Raw genomic sequence first — 27707 nt, forward strand, 5'->3', positions numbered from 1 at the left:
AGTTGTAATTTTTTTTTTTTTTTTTTGCTAAAAACCTCCATGGAATCATATCTTCTGATTCATAATTAGTGAATGATTGTAGATGTTTACTCTCACTTTATACCTAAGTTTAATCTAGGTTGTACCATGCTGACCATAATAACTCATATTTCTAGAACTAGCAAACCTCATTTATCTCCATCATCAAGATTACCAAGTCTTGTTCCATTACAGCATCAGCTCAAAGTCTGGAAAAAGTCTAGAAGAACCAGCTAAATGAGATTACATGAGATTCCTCAACTGAGACTCTTCAATTATAGCTCAAAAACTTCAGCACCTCATAAACTGGAGAGCTCTGATCTAAGACATGTGATGTATCGATAGATTATCAGAACAGTGATTTTCATAAAAACAATTTAGGTGGCAGTAGTTGTTATAGTTTAGACAATTTAAATATTAATATCCCTCCAAAACTCTCATGTGTTCATAGGTCATGCTTTTAATAGGTGATTAGATCATGGAGGCAATGTATTCATACGTGGATTAATCCACTGAGTAATCCAAAACTGAATATACTGTTAGAAGAAGCACCGTGGTCAGAAGAGAGGGTAACTGGAGATTTGACCTGGAAGCCAATGACTGCCCAACTCTCCCGCTTCTTTTCTCTCTACTTTCTTTCTTTCTACACCACAAAATGCATAGTTATTCTCTGCTGACACCCTTCTATCATGCCATTTCTGCCTTGACTATAGACTGAATCCTCTACAAACCAAGAACCAAAGTAAATCTCTCCTCCTTAAGGTGAAAATGTAGGGAATTTTGTCCCAGAGATGAGAAAGGGACTAAGACCCAAATATAGGACAAGCACTCTAGATAGGACTCCCATTCAAAGAGGGAAAACAGAAAACACTTAGTCTTATTAACAGTAGTTAATAGCAATTCTGAAGTCTATCCTATTATATATGAACCAATCCTCAACTGAAAGAGAGTATTTCTTCCTGAGAATGACGCTCCGTAGCTTTTATTTCTGTCCTCGAAATTGTCTTTCTTTTGTCTTTCATTTTGAATGGTCCTCTCAAGATGGATTTGTGTTCATAGAGGGTAGGGAAGAAGGGAAATACCTCCCTGCATCGCTTAGAGTCCAAGACGGTGGAATATTCAGGAAAACGATGTTCTTAGAAACTCTGTAGGATTTTCTATGAATCATTTTGGTGTTCGCCTCATTAGGACAAAAATCATAAATTTATTTTCAATGAGATTCTCTTTACCTTGGTGTCCAAGAGAGGCTGATGTAGTTGGACACAGGTAAGAATCTATTGAAAGAGCATCTAGAAGGCAGACCTTAAGGTCTTCAGGGAGATTTTAGTCTAAGAGGCAAGCAAATCTTAGATACTGAGGAGGATAAGGTTATATGGTCACACTCTTGGCTTTTTTTTAGACCATGTTTTCCAGACAGTGGCCTGGGTTTGATCTCTGCTAGAAAGCCTTTTCTTAATTTTAGAATCATTGTCCACTTAGAGATATGGGCATGAAAAAGATTTATAAATCCCGGCTCCTTTATACTTACGAGGTTTCTTCCTACACCTTATCTCTCTCCTGTCCCATTTTGTCATGATTTCTAAGAAGAAGCTCAGTGATATTTCCAAATGCAGCCTGAAAAGACCTTTAAATAGATCACTGAGTTGATTAGATACATTTACTATTTTCCATGTACTGCAGGTGACAATGTTACCAATTTTTTACCTTTCTTTAGCAATGGTTCCTTTACCTCTATTCTTTGAAAACATCTCATTATTTTCCTTTGAGCTCCCAGAGTGACTTCCTTATGGTGGGCATCCACTATTTTTCTAAGATTCTTCCGGCTTTCCTTAGATTTTCCTCAAGCCCTCTCAGGCTTTCACTAACTATTTTGTCAGTGTTCTTCCAGTTTCCACCTGCCAGCCAAGACAAAGTGACATGTTTAAATTACTTAGCTCCCTAACTCCAGTGCTCAAGTCTATTCTGGTTTTCTGCTGCTGAGCAAAAAATTACCTCAGTACTTACTGACTATTTGATTGTATGTCATAGCTTCTATGCATCAGAAATTTGGAAAAAAAAATACAGAAAAGATAGTTTCCCTCAGCTCCGGAGTCAGCTCAGAAAACTCAAATTTGCAGGTGAGCCAAAAGATGAGGCTTGAAATCAACTGAAGCTTTGGTCATTCAGGTGTCTTGAAATTGAGCAAGGTGCTGGTTATTAGCTGGAACATTAGTTGGAGCTACTAGTCAGAACATCGGCATATGATCTCCCCCTATGATTTATTCATGCGCTTACAGAATGGTGACAGGATTGAAAGAACAGGTTAAACTCCCTTTTATGAGCTAGCTTTAGAAGTCATATATAATCACTTCTGCCTTATTCATAGGTATGGCTCAATTTTCAGAAGGACTTGAAATTTTCAGATTTACCAATTTCACAGATAAATCTTCCTATAGGCCCAAACTTTCAAATGCAAGAAATGTCTAAAAGCCACTGTAACAAGTATAGGTAGTATAAAAAGTTGCTTTGCTCAGATTTTGGAAAAAATAATCTGCCATATATATTCTAATAAGGAAACTAAGATGCCCAAGCTTATAGGCACCCCCAAATTTAAGGTGTAAGGATGTCTGAAGCCTTGTAAATTTTTGATAGGTAAAATTTTCTCAGATTGTAGCTCTGAAAAAAGGACTTAAAGTTTCTCTTCCACATATTTTTAGTTTATAAGCAAATAATAGAACAATGAGTTTCAATAACTTGTCCAAATCACTGAACTATTCATAGACTTTTAACTTGCAGTAGAGTTTTATTCTTGTAATATAGTCTTCACATTAAAATGTTTAAAATCTGTCACTGCTCACCTACCATGTTATTTGTAATATTCAAGTAATTAATAGTATTTCCATACTTCAGAACTACAAGTTATGACTTTCTTCTATTTTGAAAACTAATTTTTGCAGTCTGTGTGAAAATTTCAGGAACTTAACCATTACAATAAGCATGAGACTCAAGAAAGTCCTCAGGTGTGTTAAGCTGGCATATCCACTTAGAGTAACAGGCAAGCAAGGCAAAAGCATAATTACTACGAATTTATCTTTAGACATTTATTGACCTTAAGAGTTCAGGGCCTATAATGTTTCCCTCATCCAAAGCTAATCACTGACACTTTATAATTCAAATGCTGACAAATTTCCATGGTTACTGTCAAAGCTTGAGTAATTATATTTAAGAGACTTTCTTCTGAAATGCTTCATATATTTTGTAGAGCAGTATAGAGTCTACTTTTGAAGGTTTCATTCATCAAGAGAATATTTTCAAAAATTGAATTCTGAAAATTATGATATAAGAATACTGAATACAGAGAAAACATATTAACTTATTTTGACTTTACTTTTTGGAAAGCAACGTGCTTCTCACTCAGAACTGCTTGTATGATCTACAAAAATCTGTGTGTTAGGAAAGTATAAAATTTCATAACAAAGTAATAAGAGAATAACAATAGTTAATACACTGCACTATGTCTCATAATCTGAAAAGTAGTTACTCAGAGTACAAGACATAAAAAAAGACTCTCCCTTACAAAGAAGAAATTGATACTAGAATAAAATTTAGCTCAATGGACTAAGAGGAACCATCAGAATATTGATAAAATAAAATAAAATAAAATAGCTGATGATAATGACATATATATTGCTCTTTATCCATTTTATCCTATTTTAGAAAATATTTTAAAATATTTTATTACTTACTTTCAAATATGAAATATGCAAAAAAAGTCAATCTATACCATTATATGACACAATATAAGCAAACATTAATCAACCAATATATTTCACACCATCAATATGCATATCAGGTTGTTTTACTCTAAAGGAAAAGTTAATTAAAAAATAATTTAATTCCTGAAGAAATAAACATCATGAATATCTATGAAATATCCACAAAAATTTAGATACACCACAAGAAAAGACTTAATACATTAAAAAAAGAATTATATCATGAGTTGAATATTCAAAATTAAAAAGATGATATACAAAAATATAATATAGCATTAAAAATATATAGATTAAAATCACAACATAACAAATTCATAAATAATATGGCAAACATTTTTCTGTAAAGAACTGATAGATTAATAAATAAAACTCAAAAGAAAATAATACAGGTGAAAAATAGTAAATAACAAAAATAAACATATAATAAACATTTGAGCAATTTTCAATATTAATAATAATCATTTTAATGCCACAGAATTCAATTTTTGAAGCATAACATTATCATTGTTGAAAACACAAAAATATCCAGTTCTGGTAACAGTACGTTGAAGCAAGCAACTGCCTACACTGACACTAGTTTAAATTGTTACACATTTATAGTGAAAAACAATTCAGTTATTAGTTATTTGACTAGCATCCAAAATCTTTGACCACATAATTTTTGCAGGGTCTACTTTATGATCTTAAATTGAAAAGATGCCAAAATTTATGCCAAAGCCACTTAGCATTGTTTATAGCATAAGTACACTGGATAAATGAATATTCAACTTTAGAATATCATAATTATGTATCAGACATTTTTATAAACAATAAAGATTTCACAAAAATCTTTTTAAATACTATAAACAATACATATGAAAAAATAATTTAGTAATAATAAAGGGGACACAAAAATATTCAGTATATTTTTAACCAAGTAAACTATGCATCAAAACTCTGGAAAACGATATTCTAAAAGGTTGACAATAATTCTGGACTTTTAATATTATAAGAGGTTAACTTAGCTTTTGTTTTTCTGTGCACTCTATGTTTTCAAATTAAATGTGTACCATTTACTATAAGAAAAAGAAACAATAGAAATAATGTTTGAAATATTCAAAATGGAAACAAGAAAACTTCTGCTTCTGGTAGTCTTTAACATAACAATAGATAAAATAATTTCATAACTGACTTGGTGTAAGCATTCAATGATTTTTCTCTTAAAATTCTATAAAAGAACTATTTTTCATATCTGAATCATTCTTTTTAGACTACTTTGATTTCACACCTGTTTCCTTTTCATTCTTGCCTACCAAGTAATTCAATCAAGGGTCATTCATTCTGAGCAAAATGATCAGTCACATTACTCTACTTTCCTAATACACCTATCTGTGTAGTTTCCCCTCTGTTATTTACAATTTTACCTTCATCTTTTGAACATGGTATGTAGTATACATGTTCTAGCAGATGCTGTCACACTTTATAAATACATGTCTATTGTAAAGGATGTGAAAAGAATTGACATCAGAATAGTAGAATAGTTAACCTTAGACAAAAGTCTTAAATTCCTGAAGGCTTAAATGGAGACCTCAATTTAGTCATAGAGGAAATGAAATAAGGGACAAGAAAAAAATATTAGAAAAGGAAAAAATGGAAACAAAGTCTGTAAACAGGGGAGGGGTAGGGATGAAGGGCAGGGGCATGGGGAAGAAATAAGAACCAAGATCTGTCATGTAAAGGTACAAGATCCCAATGACGAATGTAACTGTACTGTATCTAAAAAGTATCTGTAAACAGGGGAGGGGTAGGGATGAAGGGCAGGGGCATGGGGAAGAAATAAGAACCAAGATCTGTCATGTAAAGGTACAAGATCCCAATGACGAATGTAACTGTACTGTATACCTAAAAAGTACCAATAAACTCAATAAGATTAAAAAAAGAAAAAAATCTTCTATTTTAAATTTTAGGTCAATCCTAGGTTTTACGCATAATGATCATGAAGGTGACTGGAAAGACTAGGTAAACTACTTTCTCTACAAAATGATCTTCACTGCATGCACGGAGCACCTGCCGATTATCAGCTGAAATGCGTCTGCTGGTTACATCATTTGTCAATGCGTATATCCTCCAACACTGCCCCTCCCAGGCAGCTTTCTCTTTCAAGAAATTCTGTTCTTTTGTACTAATTCTTAAAAAAGGTTTTTCTCTGGTATAAAAAGTTTTTTCCATCAATTAAATAGTGAAGAATTGAATTTAGAGAATGGCTATATTTCATTGCTTTTGGTGGTAATGCTGCGTTTCTGATGTTTACTGCATAAGGTGATGACTTATAGATGTCATGGATCTCCCTTTCCATCAATTATCTTGAAGAAATTGACCTACGGAATCATCAGATTATGTTATCAGAATTGTCTGCTATCAAAATGTTTTGAGCTTTCTCAACATAAGTTGATCACATTAAATTGAAGCATAGGTTCAATATTCTTGCAAGACTGTACTATAAATATTGTAATATTTCCTTGTGTAGTAAAGCTGCAGACTCACTTTTTAAAAATACTTTTAAAACATCTTCCCAAATTAAAGAGTTGAATTAAAGATCTGTTTGCATGGCTCTCAGATGATAACAATAATGTTCTATGACATTATAATTATCTCTATGAATCTGTCCCTATTTCGATTGATATACAAACTCTGGAAAATGTCAGTGTAACCTTGAAGGTCTTGCCCAACATAAATCGTACAGGAACAAATCTAGACGCTTAGCTAGTACAAGGGACTTGGAGTGCCGTAAACACTCCAGTGCTTTATCAGTGATAATTTAGTATTTCTACTTCCAAAAGTGAGTACTCGTAAGACTTTTCTGGTTTTTAGGAACTGGTGTTGGTTACTATCTTAGTTACTTTCCTTGTTTCTAAGACATAATACTCGACACCAAAGATGTCTATATTAGTTTAAAACTTAAAGATGTCTATATTAGCTCACAGTTTGCAGAGGTTTCAGTCCATAGTTGCCTGTCTCCAAGGCAGGACAGCATGGTAGAGGGGCCTGGCAGAAGAAAAAGGTATTCACATTAAGTGGCCAGAGAGAGCCAAGGGAGAAGCCAGCAAGGGAGCCACAGCTTTCTGAATCACAACCACAGTGACTCCCTCTTCTGAGGCCTTACATGGTAACAGCAAGTCAGCTGTAAACCCCCATTTTCCTGCCACCTTCCCCGAGTGTAGCCCCGAGTGCAGGAGGCTCTTGTGGGGCTTCTAGATATAAACCCTAACAGTTACCAATGTCTAAAGCTAACGATAACAAATTTTCTACTCTTTCTTAGCCAAGGAATGCCATTTAGGCTACTTAAAAGGTGTTTTTCTCCTTATAATTTGTAAATATCGTGTATTCCCATTGACAGATTATATTACCATTGAACCAGTGTTATATTATTTTTTTCTGTGAACCTACATATATTTTTCATTCAATTGTTAAGCATATGTATTACACTTTCCTGCCTTTTATTGAATCAATAAGTCTTTCTTTCTTTTATTTTTACTAAACATTTCACAGAAAAACATTCTATTTATCTGCTTGCAGTAAACTGAAATTTTTTAATTTTTAATTTTAATTTTTTAACTTCTTAATTCTATTATTTTCAATGACTACTACTAAACTATGAACCTATCATATATCCAACAAAATTAAAAAACTACAGTATGTTATGCTTATTTTCACCATCCTATTTGTCATATAAATGCCACTTGAAGTTTTTAATTATAAAAGTATTTAGATAAGACTATTGCACTCAAAACTTTATTGCTAATTTCAACTAATTTAGTGGCTTACCATTAATTTTGGCATTCTATTTTTTCCTCTTAGATGCATAATTGGTTTCTTCCTGAGAACACCCAACAGTAATAAAACCTCTGTTGAGAAAAAATATATTTTCTGAATCGTATCATGGATAAAACTGACACAGAAGAAATGGAACTATCAACCTGCTAAATGTCAGATGTGCTGAGTTTGTGACTCCTGAAATTGAAGAATGAATTCCAAGAAACAATATAGGTTAAGAGTAGGAAAATTTTATTGAGACATAGTCCTTGAGCGGTCAAAGTGTCCTGAAAGTGGGCTGCCACCTAGGCCCTTGAAGGAAGAAGGGAGGGCAGAGGTATGGGGAAAAAATGAGAACCAAGATCTGACATGTAAAGGTACAAGAGTCCAATGATCAATGCAACTGTACTGTATACCTAAAATGTACCAATAAACTCAATGAAAAGAAAATAAAGGGATAAGTGATTTTAAAAAAGTAATTGATACAGCAAGTCGCAATGTGTGTACAATGTGTGTCAAACTATAATCAACATATAGGATTACAAGTATAGGCACTTAGCTAATATTGATCCAATAGGAAAAGTGGGTCACAAAGCAAAGTACTTGGAAAGAGCAGAGGCATTAGGGGGAAGAGATGATTCTGGCTGCTTTGGTCACCCACCTGGGATGCTGTCTGCACTTCCTGGACCAGGTGGTGCTAATTACAATATAATTCCAAGTAACTGTTTATCCCTTAGGGAGGCATGCAGGCCTGGCCATTACATCTTTATCTTGAGGCCTTGTCTTCAGGTGCACCTCCCATCACAATTCTGGTCTCTTTGTTTTTCTGCTGACTTCCTTGAAAACTCAGTCCCTCTCTAACTGTACAATAATTTTTTATCTAACTTATCTGCCTATAATAAACTAACCTTATTTCTCTCTCACAATTGAATTATAGATAAAGAATTGTACATGAAAATTTGCTTACTTTAAAATGCATTTCCATTATCTTCTTGAGTCATAAATCTAGTGCATTCTGAGGTAAATCTAATTTCAGTGTTACCATTATTTCCTGATAAACTCTCTTTTATTCTCTTTTTCTAGAAATTTTTAGAGGCTTGTCCTGACCTTCTTTCTCAATTTCTTTAAGATGGCTATAGGCTTTTAGTCTGAAAGCACAGCTTTTTTCAATTCTAATGAATGTTTGTTTAATACGACTCATTACTTCCTCTCCACTCTCTTCTGAACCTTCTTGGATGTACAGTATGGAACAGGGAATCTATCACTTATATATTGTTATACTTGTCTCAATTTTATATCCTTTTGTTTTGCATTCTTTAAGAATGCCTTAGTTTAATTTTTTCCATACATAAATTTGCTTTTCAGCTCCAGGAGCCATTCTGCTTGCCTTAGTTCATATATTTTGCTGTTGTGAGGGTGATTTTCATTATCTCTTTATCTACACAATGTCATTAATTACTTTTAGGTAGCACTATTCTCTTGCAACTCTGTGCTAAAATGCACCATAATAAGAAAATAATTTCTGCTTGTGCAGCAATTGTTTCTTTGGGTTTTAATTTTTCTGATTGTTGCCATTGTTGTCTCACTGAATTCTTGGTGATGTTTTATTTGCTGTCTTTTTAAAGGGGAAATTCTGTTAAAATGTCAGCTATGTCATTCTTTTTGTATTGCAAAATCTCCTTTGGCCCTAACAGTGAACCTTAATGCTAATAGACAGGCAGTACTCTGTGGATTGCTTGCTGTTACCTTTAACTTCGTGGAGAATTTGGGTATACTTTTGCTCTTGAAAATTAAATAACCACGTAGAAATAATGTGCACTCTGCCAGAAGATAAAAAACAAACAATTGTTTTGAGGACTTTGTATAGAATATTACCAGCACCAGAATCCAGTATAAATATGGCAACCCAATAATATCTTGCTCTAAATGAAAAATCATAATTGATATACTTTGCTTTAGAATGGAGCTTTTTTATTTCAAGAGACTGTTTTCTCTAGGCCATTCTTGAAAAAAAGTTTATTAGGAAGGTGTTATCTGTGACATTTAATATCTTAACTTCAAACAGAAACTTGGGTATAAGAACAATTTCAAAATTATTCCAAAATTAAATGAGTTTTAATTTCAAGAGATGTAGGGTCAAGACACTTCATTTTTGTTAATGCTCAATGACTTAGTTAGGAACTGAAATTGTATGGCAATATATACTGCTCAGCTTTCTCTTGAAGCTTAATTAGGTAAACATATCTGATTTTATTTTACACACTATAAAATCTTGCATTCCTGCTTTGTGATAACCCATTGCAGAATTTTTCAACTATCTAGAAGTTCTTTACTGTATAGATTTATTGTTTGTTAGTGTATAAATACTTAATACAAATAATGTGATTATTAATAGATTAGCATTACTGAAGAAATTCAAAGGACTTTATCTTAAACCAGTTCACACAATATCCCCAAAATTATAAAATAGCCTTGACCATCCAGAAGCTTATTTCTACCTAAGAAGGGCCAAGAAGTTCAAAGAGCAGAAAATAAAAATATCTCTGCAAAATGTGCTGTATTATACATGCAGAGACAGGAAGGATATGCTTTCCAAGAAACACATGATTAGCATGAATACATCATGTTAGAAATGTAGTAAAACAGAATAGCCAGGAGGTTCTGGAAGAATTATGCAGCTATTTCTGAAATGTTTTTATTTACAATTTCATGGAGAGTGCACTTTGCCAGAAAATGTAAGTAGAAGATGTACACTAATCTGCATCTGACAACACAGCAGTGATCCTAATGAATATGCGATACATTTTTTTAAAGCTCACCAGATTTCAGATAGGCTAGTGACAAACAACCTTGACTGCATTCACTCTCAAGGCCCTGTTTAGAGGGCCAAGGCCACTGACAAGGTGCCAGTTTTGCTGACATGCAGAAGAAAAAGAAAAGGCCTTGATTGTGTTCTTGTCAGCTAAAAGTCCTAGCAGCAGTATTCAAATACTTTCTCAATAGCAGCCTTTTTAATGACTCGATATGAACATGCTAGTCTAAGAACATCTATATAAATCTTCCACTGTGGAGAGAGAAGGAGAATGATTTGTCATTAAAATTTGTGCAGTGGTAGGCAATACTGAAATTTAAAATACTCATGGGTATGTACACATGAAATTTCCTTGTGTGAATATAGTTACCACACCTTTTGGTCTGTAGGTCTATTGCAAATCTTTTAAACAGTTACATATAGAAATTCATCATACTCAGATTGAAAAGTCAGTGATTGTGGCCAGTATTGCTTTTTCTTTTTAAAAAAGGCTTCATGTTATAATGTGTAATGCACTTATGAAAAGTGCAAAACATAGAAGTGTATAGCTCAGTTATATGAATTATCACAAAGAAAATTTCTGTCTACATCATAACATTAGGTCCACATGACAACAAATGCCACCCCAACCACTGTTACTTTCACCTTCATAAAGGAAACCACTATCCTGCCTTCCAACACTATGCCTTAGATTTATTCTTCTATAAAAATTTATATCAATGAATTTACCCAGTATGTACATTTTCCTATCTGGCTTCTCCTCTAACATTGCAATTATGAGATTTATCTCGATCCCTGGATGTAATTTTAGTTCTTTCACTTCAGTTTTTGTATAGCATTTCATTGTATAACACTTTTACTTATTCTGCTATTGGATATATATTTAATATTTTCCTGTTTATGATTATTATACATAATGGTACTATGAATGTTAATGTATCTTTTGGTTTACATATACAGATTTTTCTGTTATCAATACCAAGGAGTAAAATTTCCAGAGAATGGTGTATATAAAAGACAAATTTAAGATATAATTCAAAGTATTTATTCTCTGGTGGTTGCACCAATTTATTCTTCTAGCAGCAGTGAAAGAGGATTCTTGTTACTCCACATCCTCAGCAAACCTTGGTAATGGTGTCTATGTTAGTTTCCCATTGCTGGGACAAAACATCCAACCACATCTTAAAGGAAGAGAAATTTATTTTGGCTCACAGCTTCAGTGGGTACAGTCTATGATTACTTGGTTTCCAAAGCAGAAATAGCATGTGGAAGATCTAGTGAAGGAAAGCCCTTTGCCACTTGGTGGCAGGAAGCCAAAAGAAAAGGGAGGAGCCCAGAGATGAGAATGCACTTTCTAAATCGCTTTCCCCAGTGTTCCACCCCTTCTGACCAGGCTACACCTATGAAAATGAGACTTTTCTGAAACATGTTAAACCTAAAGAATAAGCCTCTTTTTAACGGCCACTAAACTTGCCTTTCTCTGATCATTAAGAAGTCTAAATTTCTTTTAATATGCTCATTTAGTCATTTGGATATTATTTTTATTAATTACTTATTCAATTATTTTGCTTATTTTAATTGAGCAGCCTTTTTCTTATTAGTTTGTATGATTTTTCTCATTTATTCTAGTTATTCTTCGTTGACTATATGCACTTAACAGACTTTCACTCTTTGAATTGTTTTCCATTCTTAGTAATGTTTTCTAAATGATGAATGCCTTTAATGTTAATACAGTCCACTTTTCAAATCTTTCTTCAATATGAGAGAGGAAGAAAACAGGGGAAAGAAAAGGGAGAGAGAAAGAAACAGAGAGAAAGGGAACTCTATATAATATATCTCCCTGGAAGGTTATGATTTATTCTTAGATTAACTTCAATAGTTTGTTTACTTGCTGCTCAGTATGTGCATATCTTCCAAGATAAGGTTCATTTCACTTTTTCTTCAAAAATTGAATCTATTTGAGACAGGACCATCTACTATAAAAGTTATTCTTTCCTTTTTTCTTTGTGTAGTGATTCCTTCTCACAAATCAAGTGTCTCTCAGAACATACTTCCAATCTATGGCTGTCAGTTTTCTTGGATATGTCCATTTGCCTACCCTTATGCCAATTCCTTGCTTTTGCTTACTACACCTTTATAATACATCTTGACTTCTGGTACAGCAAGTGTAACAACTTATTCCCATTGAACTCCTGGCTATTCCAACATTTTGTATTTCCAAGTAAATTGAAAAAGAATTTTAACAATTCAAAAAAAAAAAGGATGTGAAGATTTTTATTGGAATTGCTCTCAACCCATAAGCCATTAATACAGAATAGACAATAGTGAAGTATAAAGACTAAAGGTAAATAAACATGATAGAATCCTCTGATTATTTGGATTTCACTTAATTTTTCTCAGTGTTATTAATAAAAATCTCTATAGGTTCCTACATAGTGGTCTTGTCCATTTTAAAAATTATGCCTATTCATTTGTTTTTTTCTGGGTGATTGTATATGTAATAACTACTGTCTTGTCTTCTATACATTTTTTGTGTATATAAATACAATGATAATACTCTATTAAACTTACATCTGTCAATGTTACTGTATGCATCTCTAAATTCTAGTAATTTATTTTATGACTTTTCAACGTAGTTGTATAATCAACCAAAAATGACATGTTCACTTTTTGTCCAATATTTATATTTTATTTTTATATGTTTGCTGTATTTCAGTGACAAGCACCTCTAATGTAAAAGAAGACATCTCTGTGCTTTTGACATATGAAATGGAATTTTTTTTCAAAATTTCACCTTGAAGTTCACATTTGATCTAGAAGATTTTAAAAGATATACTATATAACTACCTTTTCTTAATCTGATAAAAGCCATTTATCAAAGACCAATGACTAATACTATACTCAGTGAAGAAAAGCTCAAAGCTCTCTCTATATATAATCAGGAATAAGAGTCACCAACACTGTTCAATATAGTCCTCAAAATATAAGCCAGCACAATCACACAAGAGAAAGAAATAAAAGGGAAAAAAAGAAATCAAATTATTATTATTTATACATGACATAATCCTTATATAGAAGATGAAAAAATTCGAACAAAAGATTCCTAGAATTAATAACCAAATTCAGCAATCTGGCAGGCTACAAAATTAACACACAAAAATCGATAGCATTCCTGTACACCAAAAATGAACCCAGGGAGAAAGAAATTAGGAAAAAAATGCCATTCACAATAGGATCAAGACAAATTACATACTTAGAAATAACATAACCAAGGAAGTTGAAGATCTGCACAACAAAACTATAGTGCTTTGAAAAAGTAGAAAGAAGAGAACATCAGAAAATTTCTGCTGTTCCTGGATAGGCAGAACCAACACTGTCACAATGGCCATATTTCCAAAGCTAATGTAGAGATTTATTGCAATCCCAATCAAAATACCAGTAGCATTTCTCACATGACTAGAGAAAACAATCCTAAATAAATATAGAGCCAAAAGAGACCCAGAAGAACAAAAGCAATCCTGAACCATAAAGAGCAAAGCAGGAGGTATCACAATACTGGATTTCAAGATATACTACAAAGGTACAATGATGAAAATGGAATGTTTTTGGCGCAAAAACATACATGTTAATGAATGTAAAGCAATAGAGGACATAGAAACAACCCCAAACATATTCAGCCACCTGGTCTTTGACAAAGGCCTTAGCCATAAACTTATGCTGGAGGAAAGATGACCTCTTCAGCAAATGGTGCTGGGAAAACTGGCTACACAGTCCCTATGCGGAAGGTAAAAGTTAGACTCATATTACTCACCAGGTACTAAACTAAAATTAAAATGGATCAAAGATCTAAATATTAAAAGAGAAACACTTAACCTACTGGAAGATAAAACAGGTTATAGGCATAAACAAGTACTTTCAAAACAGAATCCCAGTAGCACAAGAAAGTGTCGACAAAGAGGAGAAGGGGAAAGGAGAGGAATAAAGATGTGCCGTGTGAGGATCCTAATTACGCCGGTCCCTGTAAGCATTAGGAGCCATAACGTGTGCTAAGACAAATAATATCAAGAAGTACAAAAAAGGTGACAGAGGAACCAGAGGTAGAGGGGAGCAGCGAGAGAAGGGGAAGAGGATTTAAAAAAACAAGCTTCAAAATGTACATGTAACCACTCCCCAAGATGATTGTAAAGTGCATGAATTGCACACATGTACTAATAAAATAAAATGAAACAGCATCAATCATCAACAAATGCAATCATATTAAATTTAAAATTTCTATACAGCAAAAAGAAAAAAACAACAGGGTGAAAAGAAACTACAGAATAGGGAAAATTGTGCCAGCTATACCTTGAACATAGGACTAATACCTAGATGATATGAAGAATTTTTTAAAAATTACCTCCCACCAAAATAAAAGATTTAATTTAAAAAGGGCAATTGAAATGAATAGATACCTCTCAGAAGAAGTACAAATGACCAATAAATACATGAAAAAATGTTCAACATCTCTGGCCATTAGCTAAATGAAGAATAAAATAACACTGAGATTTTATCTTACTCCAGAAAGAATGACTATCACAAAAAATCAAATACTAACAAATGAAGATGACTGTGAGGGGGGAAAATGAACCTTTGTACATTGTTAGTAGGAATGTAAATGAGTATAACCATTATGGAGATCAATATGGAGAGTCCTCAAAAAGCTAAAAATAGAAATTGCCTTTGACCCGGCTATTCTCCTGATAGGCATTCTGAAGGAGTTAAAGACATCATATACAGTGATACACGTATAGCCATGTGTATCATAGCACAACTCATAAGTGCTAAATCTTGGAAGCAGCCTATATAAGCATCAAAAAATGCATGGGCAAAGAAAACGTGATATGTACACACTATGAAGTATCACTCTTTGCTATAAAGAAAGTTAAGCTTGAGTTATTTGTATGAAAATTGATGTATCTTGAAACCATGTTAACTGAAATAAATCAGACATGCAAGCTTAAATAATCACATGGTGTTTCTAATGCAAGAAATCCAAAGCATAAATAAATCAAAGAGTAAAATAAAAGGTAGATAAAAGGAAACAGGGAAATAGATCTTTTCAAATGGGAAAGGGATCAAGAGATAGAGAGAAGGGAGATGTGGAAAGGAAGGCAATATGAAAAGAATTTAGATCCGTCATATGAATTACCAACCACCCACAATGAATGCAATCATGATGAATCACGAACATGTACTAACAAAAATAAAGAGACATTTTATAAATATTTTACTTTATCAAACACTTTTATTTACCAAGATGATTATGAAGTGTTTCTCTTTTGTTAGCCTATATTTGTTCATTTTTCAGTAATGTATTTCATAGGTTTATTGAGATTTTCTATGCACACCATAAAATTCACCCATTTAAAGTGTTCCATTCAATCTTTTAGCATATTTACAGAATTATGCAACCAGTACATTATCATAATTTTAGAAAAATATTGCCGACCCAAAAAGTAGCCTCATGCATACCAGCATCGTTTTTTCACTTTCCCCTGCCAAACTGAACAACCACCACAACACGGTCTCACTCTTGAGTTTATGCTTCTGTGTCATTCCATATAAATGGAATCATGCAATATATTGTTTGTTTCTGGCTGACTTTCTTAATTTAGCATAACATGTTTTAGCTTCACCCATGTTATAGAATTATCAGTATTTTTCTCTTTTATTACAAAATGTTCTTCATTTTATGGATATACTACATGTTGTTTATACAGCCACAAGTTAATGGGCATTTCCATTGACTGATTACTGTTGGGAAGCAGTGTTGCTTAGAAATATTATTTAATTTCTGTATGATTTTAAGCCAACAACTAAGCAGTTTTCTTATTAGTTTAAATAAAAAAAATTTTCTACCATATTTATAAGTGTTTTTGAATTTTTTCTTTGCTGAACTCACTGAATTTTTATTTTCCATCGAACTGATCAAGTTTTCTTTGCCATTTCTCCAGTCCTTTTCTGTACTAATCTGGAAATTCTTCATTATATTCTTCTACATGTATGAATGGTGTCTCTTAAATTTTCAATCCACTTATTTAAATAATTTTAATACATTCTACAATATTTCTATCCTTTTTATAACAATGTTAACATTTTTGGAATACTTGAACTACTCAGCTTGACTAGCCTCACTTCTTATTTTAGTTAGATTTCATTTATTCCTTGAGATATTAAAATTTTTATTGTATATATTTCATTGTTGGGCCATACTTCTTTCCTAAAGAAATCTATAACTTAATAAATATATTTTTTCTTGATTTTAAAATAAGGGCTATAAATTCTAAATTTTAGAAAGAAAGAAGTTTCACCAGACAATTTTTTCACCTTAATTTACAGGCTCCTTCAAGTATAAGTAACAGTTATGAAACACAAGAGAAAACAAAGTTTGGCAAAATGGTTACATCATCAAAGTCTGAATGTGTAGATACATTGGGAGAAATATTTAATTGGATATTTCAAGACATGGGAATAATAGTAATACCTAATGCTTGTTTAGAACTTCATTTGAAACAAGCACTATTTTGTTGTTCTGATAAATAATACATATATAATCTTTAACAACAACTTGACGAAATAGTTACCATATGTTATTATTATTTCCACTACATAGATGAAGAAACTGGCACAGAGAGATTATGTAAACTGTTCAAGTTCCCTGAGTGTGTGTCAGAGCTGCACCTTGAACACAGGCCTCAAAAACAGTGTTTGTAAACTACTATCTGACACATTATCTAAAGATTGATTCCATAAAATCTATGCCGATCTATATTGTAAACCAATGATTTGCACTGCATGTTTGAAACAGGAATATATGAATATTAGTATGACTATGCCTCAAAATAGTACACACTGCTATTAAAACAGAAAACAGGAAGCTGAGGCCTGTCCTTAAGAAGTATTTAACTTTTAAGACTTGGTCTTGAGCATTGTTACTGTATTTGGAAATTCATATTTAGATCTTTAAATGTTAAATTCTAATTTAATGCTAGATTTAATGTTACATTCAGAAATTACTTTTCGTACACTTTCATATGTTACAATGCTCAAAAACACAGCTTCTAGAGCCAAAAATCTATGGGAAAAAAAGCCCTAGTTTCAGCAAGTTTAACTGTAACAAATGATAAAAATAAGCCATGTGTGATGGCAGACACTTGTAATTCTGCACTCTGGGAGGCTGAGTCAAGAGGAGCGTTAGGGGATGAGCCAGCCTGGGGAAGGAACACAGAGACTTAGCAAGACCCTGTCTCAAAAGAAAAAATAGAAAGTTCAGGGCTAGGAAGATAGCTCTGAATGAAGGCCCTGAGATCCATCTAATACTCCAGCTTGAATATTGACCATTCCCAGTCACAAGTAACAGTTCTTTCTGAAGAGGTATATCCTTTTATTTCCAATGAAGTCCTCATACACACCACATTTATGAAAGGGATCCCTCTGTGTTAAGCATATTAGGCAGACAAGAGTGCTAAATAGGAAACCTAAGTATGCAAAGAAGTGGCTCCAGCTTGTTTGGACAAGCCATGAAGTGATGTGAAATTCAACTCTGATTCAGTCCCATCTGTGAGGAGCTCTCATCTCCATAATTTCTCCAAATCCTCCCTGCTCTGTGGTATACATTCAGCTTGTTGATGGAATATTTACTCTCATAGATTCAGATTCCCAGAGACCCAGGGAAAACAAACACTGACACTGACACGTCAAAGGAATCTTCAGAAAACACATACCTGAGCTTCTGTAGCTAAAATAGCCATAGGAACTGATTTGGTACAGCAATCTGCATCAGAAAGCTTGGGACTCCATCAATATGTGTACATACTTCCCTATTCTTCAGGATTGCAATTTAAAATAGCACTATTAGCCAACATACTTGAAGAAATTAATGCAATGACTTAAAATAATATGCTGAAATATATTGTTCTAAAATATTCAAAGAGATGCATTTCCTTTACTGCAAAATAAATCTCTATTGTACATAGAACAGGATGTTTCCAATGCATTTTTATATGTTTGGCATTACTTTGAATATTCATTCATATTCAGTAAGAAGCTGTTTAATAATGCTTCCATAGAAATACTTTTTAATATCCTGCTCAACAGCATAAATCTTGTCTTTTATATAAATTCATTGAAGTTATATTCAAATAGAGTAATTATCCTTAAGTGTATATATATTTAGAATGTATGTATAAGATATTTATGTATTAAAGCTGGTAGGTTCTGATTGCCTTTATTTTGATGGTGAATTATGAATCTTCTACATTTAAGAGGAAATGTGTTTTCAAGCCCCAAAGCTAGAAATCATTTTAAAACATATTGAAAATGAAGTCCTATTTCCCAGGTCCATTTCAGTGTATAGCAGTTTGTAAAATAAATACTCCAAAGTGGTTTGACTTTATAGTAGTAATTGCTTAAAAATGGCCCAAGGTTAGGTTTGTCATTGCAAATTTTGTCTGGTGGCCAATTACTATGGTCCCGTTAATGCTCTAAAACACTGTCTATAATGGAAATGCCAACTTCAGTGCAGTCATATGAAAGAAATATTGCAAATAAAGTAACCAGTTGATGTGCAGCTTCTCCTATGAAATACAGTGATTGCAATTTGCCAATATATTTTTAAAAATATATAAGCAACAAGATTAGTATGAATGCCTAGGGACAACAACTAAAACTATTGTTGAATTCCTTTTAATCCAATCTTTTATTATATAATTGCACTTGGTGACTAGTTCATTATGAATTACAAAAGATAGTAAGAAAGCTTCCCCTAATTCAGAAATACTAGACACTGTACTTAGTTCTCAAGGTCTTTTATATGTTTACTTGCCCTGTGACACTTTGGTTAGACAGTTTAAGTTATAATGTATAAAGGAAGTAGAATTTGAATTAGATGGTACATCCAGTGAAGACAAAGTGGGAATACCAAGAACACAGTGACTTCAAAAGCTTATTCACCTATTCAAATTTTGACCAGTGAGTATAAGAGTATGTTTTACCATACGAATATGTCCTAGCACCTACCCCAGCAGTTATTTTCAGAGACAAAGCAAAAGAAACGGGAAGCCTCCTGGGGAAACAAGATCTTATGCAACTTAAGCTGCTTTCTTCTCCTGATGCTTTATATCTATCCTATTGGTTCTAAGAATATCAACAAAATATGTGTGTATAGAAAGAATCTAAATAACACAGGCTGAGTACTCCTAATATAAAAATTTGAAAACTGAAACTTTTAAAATGAAGAAATAATGCTATAAGTGATATTATGTGATGGATTGAAGTCAAAGTGAATGTACACAAAACACGGGGAATTAGGCCTTCCCAACAGAAACAAGACCCTCCCAGTCCCTTCATCTCCCATTTATTTTTTCCAAACATGCCAATTGCCCTCATTCAATCACACTGAAAACTCTAGTAACATGGCACCTGTGCAGGTCTGATACACCAATGAGAGGTTCCTCCTGACGCACCACAGGGGCCAAGACCACATAAATCACTATTCTGTTCTGGAATATGAAGTTGTCTTTGAAAATGTCAAAATGTCCTACAGATACCTCTATAAGTAATAATGACAGAAAAACATTCATTCTTATTTGTAGCGCAGAGTCAGCTGTTGGGGAAACTGGACAGGTAGGAACTCAAACTGTATAGTGTGGAAGTGACCACTATATACGACCTAAAGAAACAGGAGGATAAATTGTTAAGGCTCCATGCACAGTGATGCATAGTAATATACAGAAGCCAATGAAAAACAGTAAATCTCTACATAAAGAAGTGTTGCTAAGTTATGATATTTAGTAAGTTAGATGTGCTAAAGATATTTTAGATTACAACATTTTCAATTAAGTATGAGTTTATTGGTTCACACCTCCATCCTAAATTGAAGACCACCTGTAGAGTATTGCCACATTCTATAAACTATATAAGAAGCAACTTCCACTTGGATTTTTAACTCTTCCCTGAAAATATTCTTTCCATATATAAATGTTTGAGTTCAAGTTATAATTTATTGTCCAAAAGATGTCAAGAATGATTTGATCACCCTGCTGGGCATGGTGGTGCACGCCTGTAATCCCAGCACTCGGGAGGCTGAGGCAGGAGTATCGCTATGAGTTTGAGACCAGCCTGGGCTACATCATGAGTTCCAGGTCAGTCTCAACTACATAGTGAGACTGTCTCAAAATTCGGGAGGCTGAGGCAGGAGTATCGCTATGAGTTTGAGACCAGCCTGGGCTACATCATGAGTTCCAGGTCAGTCTCAACTACATAGTGAGACCCTGTCTCAAAAAAACAAACAAACAAACAAAAAAGATTTGATCAGCATCAAATATATTCTAGTTGCCATGAAAGTTTAAAAGGAGAATAAAATACCTTACCTCTACCACTGAAAAGGCACATACAAAAGTAAACAGAATATCATTCACTGATGTATTAAGACAGAATATTTTTGAAATAGACCTACTAAGAAAGTTTACTAAGGAACCAGATGTTATTGAAGAACGCACAGGGTGTGGATTGATTGGTAGAAAGGCAAGAAGATATTCCATATGCAAGATAGACTGTTATAAGTTAGATATAAATATTTCCCCAAAATCTCTTGTATTTGAAAAGTGATAGATCATGGAGGAGTTATACTCTTTATTATATACATTAATTGATGAGTTCAGTAGTTGAATGTGCTATTAGGTGGGGTGCCTTGCTGGAGTTGGGTCACTGAGGCCATACGATGGAAAGGTGTATTTTTCTCCTTAGTTCCTTCTTGTTTGGTTTCCTGGCTGTAATGAATTGAACAGTTTACTTTGCCATGTCTTTCCATCAGGCTGGTCCTGACATGGAGCCAGAAGACCAGGGACAGAAAATACAAAACAAGATAAAACTTTCTCCTCTTTTTAGTTTTGGGTATTGGATATTTGTCTCAGAAGCAAGAAAGCCGACTAACATAAAATATTGGTACCAAAAAAGCAAGATCATAGCAGCTGTGCAGTCCAGAAGCTTTTGTAACTGGTTTGCTAGAGGAATCTGGAAAAGTTTGGAGATGCAAGGTAGAAAAGCCCTAGAATGCTGTAAGTAGAGTAAGATGGGAGACTCTGGAATGGGCTTAGAAGAGCAGAACACTGACAGGAATATAGACAGTAAAGTCTAGACTCAGGAGGTTTTGGTTAGAAACAAGGACTCCATGCAAGTGAAGTCATATATGTTACAGCTGTGCAGAAAATTTGCCTTCATTTTGCATAAGACTTTGCAGGAGACTGAGATTAAGAGGAGTAAACTAACCTGGTGAAGGAAATTTCAAAGCAGTCCAATGTTCAGCCTGTGATGTGGAAACAGTTTACTAGTTTTAGCCATATCTACAGTAAAAATCGGGAGCTAAAAGCAGATATGAAAAGCTTACATTCACCAGCCTTCAAAATTGGGGCCATAGAAAGCTTGGTTGCTGAAAAGGTTAACACTAAAAAGAAGCCAAGTAATTTGCACCATGACAATAGGAAAAACAGCTTAACTACATTTCAGGAATCAGAAAGACCCTACCCTTCCCAGGTCCAAGAGTGAAAAACTATGAAGCTTTCATTTGAGAGAGTCCCTGGGTGCCCTGTTCAAGAAGAGCCACCCAAGGAATTGGTTCAGAAGGATTCATTTCACAATGCTTAGCCATTTTAGGCATTTCTACTCCTCTGCATCCATGATCTAAGAGGACATGGCTACTGGGTGAGCTAACAGCAGACCTTGGCTTCATCTGTATTGTGCTGGTCTTATAGGAATGTAGGTTGAAAGAGTTATATGTTCATGGAAGCTTCCATTCTGATTTTTTTTTAAAGGCCTCGGAAGCCAGGCAGTGTACCCTTGAAAGCTGTGACAATAAAGCAAAAAATATCCTGGCAACGCAACGCCAGGAAGTTAAAATAGCCAGGAATGTGGATTATCTATTGAGGAAACCCATAACCAGTGAGAGACACCCAAGAGAGAGCCGATGTAGGCTGCAACCATCAATGCTGTATGAACAAGGCCACAATTTTCGAGTTCAAATCTTGCCACAACTTGATCTGGGTGCTGAACATGGATCTTTGATATTTAATATTTTCCCTGTTGGGTTTTCATCTTGCTTTGGTTTGATTCTTTCCTGTCCTCCTATTTCTCCTTTTAGGAATGAGAATTTTTAACCTGTGCCATTCTATTTTGGAAGCATTTGTCTTTTTATTTTCATAGAGACTCACAGCTAACAGTTTGCCTAAGGTCTCAGAAGATACTTTGGACTTGGATCTTGCAGTGGTGCTGGAACTGTTAAGACTTTTGGTGACTCCTGTAAATAGACTAAATGCATTTATATAATGACATGAACTTGAGTTCTCTGAGGTCCAGGGGCAGAATATTTTAGTTTCTATCTAAAATTGTCCCCCAAATATGCCATGTTTCTGGAAGGCGATTCGATGTTGGGGGGAATTGTGCTCATTTGTGGACTGACCCATTTGTGAGTTTAGTAGCTGAATGCACTGTTAAGAAGTGGGGCCTGATTGTAGGTGTATCACTGAGGGACATGAACTGAATAGCTTTCTTTCTCCATGCCTTTCCCCATCAGTTTCGTGGTGTAAGCTGATCATGGATTGCAACAGTGAGCCAAAATAAATCTCTCTTCAAGTTATGTTGTCAAGTATTTTGTCCCACTGACAGGAAAGTGACTATTAGAGAGACCATTTGGGAAATAGAATGAGAATGCATAATCATCAGTCAGAGGTTAACCAATGTGACTGAGGTAGACAGCTTTGGAAATAAGATGCTTATGATAGTTTCTAATTAGCTGAGAGTATTAAATGTCACACAAGAATCTGTTGAGAAAAACAAACCTCTCAAAGGATTGAAATAAGAAAATGACATGTTGTAAGGTTTACCTTAGATTAATTTAGAGACAGGGGGTTAAGAAATGCATTAAGGAACTAATAATTGCATTGGACACTTTCAATATGTACAGCATCCTGGAAAAACATGAAGACTGTAGAGTGGGTATGATTGACTGAGACTCTCAACTTCTCTACTTTCTAACTAAATGACTCTGGAAAAATTTCTGAAATCCCTATCCTACAGTTTTCTAATCTAAAATTGTGACAAAATAGAGTACTTAGCTCAATGGGCTACTACTAAAATTAAAAAAAAATTAATACAGGACAAAAGCTTATAAGAGTTGACCCATTATAACCACATCATAAAATAGCACTACTAGGAGGTAACATGCATATATGTTGCATATTCACATTAAATATTTTTACAGTAATTCTATTTCTAAATATTATCATCTTTAGGACATAAATTATGAATTTTTCCAAAATATGTTCACAGATTACAAGGTATAAGCCATAGGACAGGCATGGAATTGATATTTTCTCAAAAAGAAAAAGAAGAGCAATGTGGAGACAGAACTATAGGCTCCTACTGGATTTTAATAATTGGGATATCAGGAGAAAAATTTGTGAAGGGAATGAGTTTGCATTAGTGCTTTTCTACTTAAACTTAGAAAAATGCATGAGTTAGTGTCTACAGTATCTTCCAAGGAAATTATGAAAACTTCCTGAAATTAGGCACAAGAATCAACTGATAATTTAATCATGCAAGGTCTCCTCTGATGTCTGTAGAATCACATAGAAACTTCAAAAGTAAACAGGAAATCCAGAAAGGCATACTGAGAAGAGGACCTTTTCTAACAGAAAAGTGTTTTACGTCATTCAAAAAATACAGAAATACAAAAACATGGAGGTTTGCATGTGCAACAGGAACAGTTACTAAAAGAACTTTTACCCTTCATCCACAAAGGTTGAAGCTGTGTTCTGTGTCACTAGTGTATTTTGCGACAGATGTGATAGAACAAAACCTTAGCTAGAGCCAAGGAGGCATCTAGATTAATTAGTGTATCTTTGAAATGTGGGAAGCAGGCCTCTTGACTAAAAATAATAAAGACATGAGAATCAGTAGACTTTTTACAGAGGAGAGAGTGCTTGCTTCTAAAATGTTGTTTTCACTCATGTACTACTGTTCAAATTTTCAGTTTCCAGAGAAAGATGAAAGTAATTCAGAATATAACATATTTGGGAGCATGGCCAGGAGGGTAATCAGGTCAGCCTGATATGCCCCTGGTTGAAAATTTACAGATACTTTTTGCTTTTGATTCAGCTTCTTAGTACAAATTATGCTGAGTTCTTGTAATACATGATACGTTAAAAAAATGGTGAACAATTCATTGTAACAATTTTGCAGTGAAATCACAAACTAAGAGCAATTGCCCAAAATTTTTAATATCAAACTTTTGTGCCAGTTTTGATTAGCCCAAAGATTACCAAAGCATGAAATGTGACAAATGATAAAAATGATATAGAGCTGGCCATCTAATCATTCCATAGATGCTACAAATTATGCCTTCATGGTTTCTCTATTCATGGCTGGTCCCCTAAAGAGGAAAGAGAGGCTTTAGTAGTGATGGAGTTGTTGGGAAGAGAGCTTTGAGTATGTCCTTAAATATTCCAGTGTCACTTCCTTAATGGGGTTTTCCCAAACTTCCCTACATAAAATAATTGTGCAATATTCATTCTCAGTCTCAGAAATTTTCTATGCATAAACTTGTAGTTTTCTTAGTATTTACTTGTTATGTTTGTTTTTGCCCAATGGAACATAAGGGTCATGAGATACAGGATAGTGACTACAGTACCTGTTTTGAGAGACACTCCAAGACAGGATTTAAGAACACACATTTGAGGGCTGTAAATGGAGTAGGAATACCAGTTATGCCTCATGCCAGAATATTGTTTAACTTTTCTGTCTTCTCATCTGTAAAACAGAGTTAATAGTAAGATTCACGCATTTTAATATATAATACTAACAATTTACTTCAGATATTAAAGTACTAAATACACAGTAACTTTTATTATTATTGCTTTCTTCAGTGCCTTGAACAGATGAATGGGAAATCACAAACACCATATATATATATATATAATCTTGCATATATATATATATATGTTGTATATACATATATACCAGTGCTCCACTTTAATAATTAAAACTATATGAAGTACACATACATCTTCACTATATACATGGAACTTTACCTATCTTTAAACTCAAAACTGTATTTGGGGCTGGGGATTTAGCTCAGTAATTCTGGCACCTGCCTCGCAAGCACAAGGTCCTAAGTTTGATCTCTGGTCCAAAAAAAAAAAACAAAACAAAACTGTATTTGGCACTGGGAGTCAATACTTCGGGCAAATTCACTACTTGCCATCCTGTGGTCCTCAGATATAGTGCAAAGTATCTTCAGAGCTATAGCACACAGGTTACAATTGACCAACCCACAAATATTTGTCTTACATTTGACAATTTTTTTAAATAAAACTAGTTGTAATTAACAAAGTACAAATTCATTGAAAATTATAATTGAGTTCAAAGGGACTTTTATTATTTTGTAGTTCCTTAGCAAATGATTAAAAAAATACAACTAGTATCTCTTGGGATTTTGAAAAGTTTGATATTTAAAAGGAAATTTTAGAAAAGTTGAAAACCACATATCTAGGTCATGCTACATTACTAAATGTCATCCCTTCCTCCTCAAGCTCACTGGCAATCAGAAAAGGGCACTCGAGTCAAGAATATACAAGAACTAAGGAGCTTCTGCAAAACCTTCCCTTGTAAAGGGCTCTGGTCATCATCATCTGATTTTGTTTATAGTCGTGAACTTGACTTCACTGAAAAGGTCAGGCCTTTGGCCAGAAGCAACCACTGTGGAGAGACTTCCTTCTTTTTTTAAATATAGTTTAGTTAAATTGACATTAAAAGAAGTTTAGTTGGCCACAAAGCTTGTGCTATTGCAATGTTTCAAAATGCCTGTGGTGTCTTTTTAAATATTTATATTCAGTCAGAGGCTTTTCAAGAGGGTGCTGAAATACTAGCAAATTCAGCACTGAACCTCTGTTGTCATTCCAAAGCACACTGCAACATTTGTGCAGTAAATACTACAATTGTACTCTGAAGTAGACACAAGAGGGAAAAGAGTGAACTCAAGGAACATTCTTGTGGAAAAGCCATCATGGAACTCCTGTATTAAGAAGAAGACTCTGGTGTTCTATTATATACTCCAGTTATCTAGAATTTTGAATAAAAAATACAACTATTAGTAAGACATAAATTCTAAATTATAGACCCTATTTCTGTCTATGAGTCAAATAACAAAAAATCAGCAGTCTTTTCATTTCCTATATCATGACCAGTATTGGAGGTAAGGCACTGACAGAGCAAGTACGAAGAACTCATAAAATCTAAGTTAATTTTCACCTTCTGGAATGCAAGACTTCACTTCCAAATGTGTCTTGATGGGGCCAGAGATTTAGCTCATCAGGCAGAGAGGGACAGAAAAAGATGTAGAGGGACAAACACTCATATCTCATTTCACCAGGAGAGGGACAGATAAGAGAGAAAGGACAGGCAGAGATTTGTTTGGTGGAGGTGAGAGCTTTGGAACTGACAACAAATGACACACAGACTTTCTGATTAGTAAGAATCCTTGGGAATCTGTTGTGAAATTCCACTTTGTAGGAAGTCAATCTAGATGAGCTTTCATTGCTTGTTACTATGAATTTATACTTTGCCTTTAAGAATCTACTAGACTTTTGTACCCCACTTATTTTGCCTTTGTGTTTTAGGACATTTTAAATGTTAGAGTAAATAAAAAATAGAAATGAATATGAATATATACATACATACATATATATATATATATATATATATATATACTTATATATATAAAATGTCTTGCTATAACACTAGGGCTGGGTCACAAGCTGTCTTGGGTAATGAGAATAGAATTGATAGGTATCACATACAGTCACAAGAAGTTAAAAGTGAGGATATGCCTACTACCCCCTCTTCTTCTAAAACCACTTAACACCTGTTGCTAAATTCACATAAATGACAAATAAATCTGCTAACCTTTTTAATATTTCATATCCTGTTTTGATACTGAATACATAACATGTTCTTAAGAAACGTAGCATTTCTGAAGAAACTGAAAATTAGTTATTAAAGAAAAATGCATTGGCTTTGGAGCTTCATAAAAGCTGATTTGAAACACCAGGTTCCTATCATATGATTGAGATTCTTGGAAAGTTCAATAACTTCTGAGTGTTAGTGTGGTTTTTTTGTATAATGCATAAAATATCATATAATATGTGGGACTATTCTGAAAATTTAATTAGGTAAATAAATCTGAATGAATGAGATAGATGGGCAGACAGACAGACAGACAGACTGATAACAGAACCTTCATA

General features: G+C 33.9%; 1 long non-coding RNA gene across 1 annotated transcript in view; it reads right to left on the minus strand.

Annotated features, from left to right (window-relative positions):
• LOC104851520 overlaps positions 1-26775 on the minus strand; it is an 89521-nt gene extending 62746 nt beyond the window's left edge. Inside the window, exons 1-2 of the long non-coding RNA XR_777231.2 lie at positions 26716-26775; positions 25097-25215 (exon numbers count right to left, since the gene is read on the minus strand). This is a non-coding gene — a long non-coding RNA (uncharacterized LOC104851520). The remainder of the gene's footprint in view (positions 1-25096; positions 25216-26715) is intronic.
• Between the last annotated feature and the right edge of the window lie 932 nt (positions 26776-27707).

The sequence above is a fragment of the Fukomys damarensis genome, unplaced genomic scaffold, assembly GCF_012274545.1.
Source record: "Fukomys damarensis isolate Sample0158 unplaced genomic scaffold, DMR_v1.0_HiC HiC_scaffold_24, whole genome shotgun sequence".
In the NCBI taxonomy this organism is placed as follows: Eukaryota; Metazoa; Chordata; class Mammalia; order Rodentia; family Bathyergidae; genus Fukomys; species Fukomys damarensis.